The 4,442-nt window shown below is 40.5% G+C and overlaps 1 pseudogene; it reads right to left on the bottom strand.

Annotated features, from left to right (window-relative positions):
• Positions 1 to 623: 623 nt before the first annotated feature.
• On the bottom strand, positions 624 to 2,945 carry LOC138089042 (17S U2 SnRNP complex component HTATSF1 pseudogene; annotated as a pseudogene).
• Between the last annotated feature and the right edge of the window lie 1,497 nt (positions 2,946 to 4,442).

The following is a 4,442-nucleotide window of genomic DNA, read 5'->3' on the forward strand; positions in this document are numbered from 1 at the left end:
AAGAATGAAGTGAGCCACAGTCCCATCATATTCTATAGGTCCTGCCCACCCTCAAGAGAAGGATATTAAACAGGGTGCATACATTAGGGGCTAGAAATCTTGGGGACCACCTTAGAATTCTGCATATAAATGGTGGAAAATTGGCTTTTTCTTAATTAGGTTTAAAAGCCTGGAAATAATATTTCATTAGCTCTTTACTCTATCCTCTATGTTGTCTTTACTTGCAAAAGTAAAGTTAGAATGTGTTTTCAATAAACTGGAGTGTTTGACAGGCTTTTGCATTGATTTTTTTTTTCCTGTTTCTGCATATCAACAACTTTTTTTTTATTTATGAATGTCACAAACTTCAATCAGAATACTTAAAAAAATATTGTTTTGCATGCTCTTAACAAATCTGACAAAGAAGGAGGAGCATGTTAACGTGCATTATGCTATGGAGTTTGAACTGAACAGCCAATGAACACATATTTAAAATCATTAGGTACAGGTAACCATGAACACTTCACTGCATTAGTCAGATGGCATCCTACCTCTATGCACACGTTCTTATAACACTATGAGTAATTACCTGGCAGCAGAGGCAAAATGGAGATGGAATCTCCCTAAAAAGCAAGTTTAAGGGATTAAATAGCATTGTCTTCATCATCATCATCACTACCAAGAACAAAGCTGCTGCCTGTGGACAAGGGCGCTTCCTCCTTAACATTCCCTAAACCACCCACAGTCCCTCTCTCATCAGAATCTTCAAACAATTTGTCACTGGACTCATCAAACAACTTCTCGTTGGAATCATCATCTTCAAACACCTTTTCATCTATGTCTTCATCTTCCTTTACATCTCCATCTTCCTCACCTTCTTTTCCATTTGAATCTTCAAATACCTTTTCATCTGCAGCATCTTCTTCATCCTTTTCATCAGCATCTTCAAGTTCCTTTTCTTCTGCATCTTCTTCGTCCTCTTTCTCGTCTGATTCATCATCAAATACCTTTTCATATGCATCTTCCTCTTCTTCCTTTTCATCTGACTCTTCATCAAACTCTTTCTCAGAGCCTTCTTCATCAAACACTTTTTCAGAGCTGTCATCTTCGAATTCTGATTTTTCAGACTCATTTTCTTCTAACCCTTTTTCTGGGATGTTTTCATTAAATTCCTTGTCAGAGGCATCTTCCTCAAAACCTTTCGCAAGGCCATTTTCTTCTAACTCTTTTTCAGAGCGATCTTCAAACTGCTTTTCCGAGCAGTCTTCAGACTCTTGTTCTGAGTTGTCATCTTCAGAAGCCACCTTTTGGGGGCTGGCCTCCCCCTCAGACTCCTTGCCAGGGCCTTCTTCTTCAGACTCCTTCTCACAGCTGTTCTTGTCAGGATCCGTTTTGAGTTTCTTCTTTTTGGATACTCTTTCAGGAACAGTCTCTTTTGACTCTTTGTTAGGATTACCCTCTTCATGCTCTTTCTCAGGGCTGCCTTCTCCAGATTCTCTCTCGGGGAAGTCTTCTTCATGCTCTCTTTTGGGACAGCCTGCCTTAGACTCTCTTTCAAGGCAGCTCTCTTCAGATTCTTCTTGAGGACCTTCAGTTTCTTTTTCAGGGCCACTTTTTTTAGCATCTTTTTCAGAAGCAGCTTCTTCAACTTCTCCCCCATCTTCCATTTTTTCAAACTTCTTTTCATCTATAGGTTCTTCAAATGCCATTTCAGTTGCGGCTGCTTGAACATTTGTTTGAGATGTGCCAGGGTGCTCAGAAAAATGCCTAACTCTAGAAGGCCCTGCCCTTTCTGGAGCACGGATGCAATCTGAATGCTGCAGGCCTCTATTGGCCTCAGGAGCATGGAGGAAAGCCTCCCATCCTCTCAGCCTTTCCTCCCTTTCTCTTGTGGTCTCCTCCACCTGACAATCTGTAGTTCCATCCCACGCTTGGGCAGTGATTTGACGCCCACCAAACCACCTTCCATTGAGGGTTTGAATACAATAATCAGCTTCCTCTGGATTTCTAAAGGACACAGAGGCCACACCATCAGGGTGTCTATCAAAGAGAAGGAGCTTCCTAATTTGTCCAAACTTTGAACACTCTACTCGAAGGTCTTCTCTGATTTCATTCAACACCAGTGGATCATCCTCAAAATCCATTGGATGAAACATGTTTTTGATAATGACAACTCGCTCATGGTGCATTTGGGATGGGCCAGCTTGTCTCTCAGGTCTCCAATCCAACTGCTTTTGTTGCATAGACAGCTTTTTCTTGTAGTCTTTGCACTTCTTCTTCTTCTTTGAGGCATCATATTCTCCCTTCAACTGAAATTTTGCCACCTCCACATGTAATTTGCAGCCTCTAATTTCATCTTCATCCAAAAGTTTTAATGCCAGATCCACAGATTCTCTCTTCAAATAACAGCAAAGTCCATCTCCTTTAAGATTTCCTTGATTATCTTTGTAAAGCTTGACCTTAAATTCTCCTGTTTGAGGATCTCTCATAATAATGCCAAACTTTGACATGAGCTGTATAAATTCATCCACTGCAATGTCTGGAGGCAAACCAGACACATAAACATTTGTATTTCTGACATCTTCAACATGAAACCATCCAGATTCAGTCTTTCTCTTTTCTCCCTTCTTTTTCGGATAACTGGGATCAGGGAGTTGTCTTTGCGGAGGTTCTTCTGCAGTCCTAGCACTGACATCTTGGACACTTGCAGTAGAACTAGATGCGCCAATGTTAGAAAAGCCATAATTGGCCTGATATGTAGCAATGAAATCTTCAGTGATCTTGGGGAACCAAGCCTTCTTGTCTAGGTCCCACTCGTACGGGGTGTCAGTCGGCTGCTGTCCGAAAGAATCGGTTTCTGCACCGAGATCTTTCTCAGTATCCTTGTCCTTGGTGTCTCCGTACAATTCTTGCATTTGCAACTGCTCACCAAACTCGTCGTTCACATCCAAGTTGTTGCCACTCATGTTGCCCACTTAGCCTAGAGGCAAGGTCCAATCGAGTGAAGAGGCCGAGCTGAGGCTGGAAGGAACAGAGAAAAGGAGGTTGGCACACTCAGCCCGCTCCCCATCGCCCCCCCGCTGGCCAGCCTCCCCACGGCACCCCAGAAGCACCTGGGAAGTCAGGGCCACTCACCGGCCACACCGCCTTCCGCTGCCCAGGCTTTTGCATTTTATATTCTGTCTTTCACTTCAAGCCAACAGTGTTTGTGTCAATATAATTTTCTCAAGAACTTTGTGTGTCTTGCTTGCATTTTATTGAGATTCTTCACATTAGAGAAAATCCACACCCACAGATAACATTAGGACAATCATTTCTCAGAAATTAATTGAACTTATATGCTTGGTTTTATTCGGGGGCTGTCTCTTCTATTCCATTGATCTATGTGTCCATTTTTATGCTCATTCTATGGTGTTTGGATTACTACAGCATTATTATATAAAATGTTGTACACCTTAAATATATATGTTTTTACTAAAAACAAATGAAATGGCTGAGATAAAATATTCTGAAGCTTTCTAGAGCCCTCAGATTTGGTTCAGAAAATCTGTGAATTTCACCCTTAATCTCCTGAAGGGGCATTTTGATTAAATACTCTGAAGTTTTGAACTAATGTTATATACTAGCAAAAAAAGCATAATAACAAACTCAGTTGTTGTTGTTGTTGTTGTTGTTGTTTTCCTCTCTGCCTCTTTTAGCACCATTTCTGCCTTAAAACATCATTTGGGAGGTTGAAACTTTTCAAAATTACCCAGTCCAGGTTCTATTTTGTTTAATGGTTATTCCATCAGTTTATTTCTCTACTCTCACATTTTATTATAAGCAGCAAGAATAAATCATGCATCTTTAACACTAAACTTGAAAACTCTCTCAAATAATTATCTAAGTCCACTGTATACAAGTTCTTCTTTCCACATAATTGTAGGACATATTTTCACTATGGTCGCCATCACTACATTAAAAGGATCCTATCTTCCTCAAGTTTCTAATAATGGACTGCTTATTTTCTTCTCATCCCTAACCAACAGCATCTTTAAAATTCTTATTTCTACCAATAGTATATACAAGGCAATTTAGATTAGTCTATTCTGCTTTTCAAATTTCAGTATGTACCTTCTGCCTGCTTCCAGTTCCACTTAAGACATTGCTAGGTAATCATTATGGCAGCTTCCTACTTCTATGTACTACAAACTTCACTGCCTAAAACAACATCAGTGTATTATCTTGCACTTTCTGGAGGCTAAAAATCTGGGTGTGGTATAACTGGGTTCTCTTCTTAGGGTCCAGATGGTGTTATCCATACTGAATTCTCCTCTGGAACTTAGGTCCTCTTCAAACTTGTTTAGGTTTTTCACAAAATTCAGTTACATTTGGCTCTAAAGCTCTACTTTCTTGCTAACTTGAGGTTTCTGTCAGCATCTGGAGACCACACTTTGGTCCTAGCCACAATCCTTCCTACCACA

Source organism: Capricornis sumatraensis, chromosome 12 (assembly GCF_032405125.1).
Source record: "Capricornis sumatraensis isolate serow.1 chromosome 12, serow.2, whole genome shotgun sequence".
Taxonomy (NCBI): domain Eukaryota; kingdom Metazoa; phylum Chordata; class Mammalia; order Artiodactyla; family Bovidae; genus Capricornis; species Capricornis sumatraensis.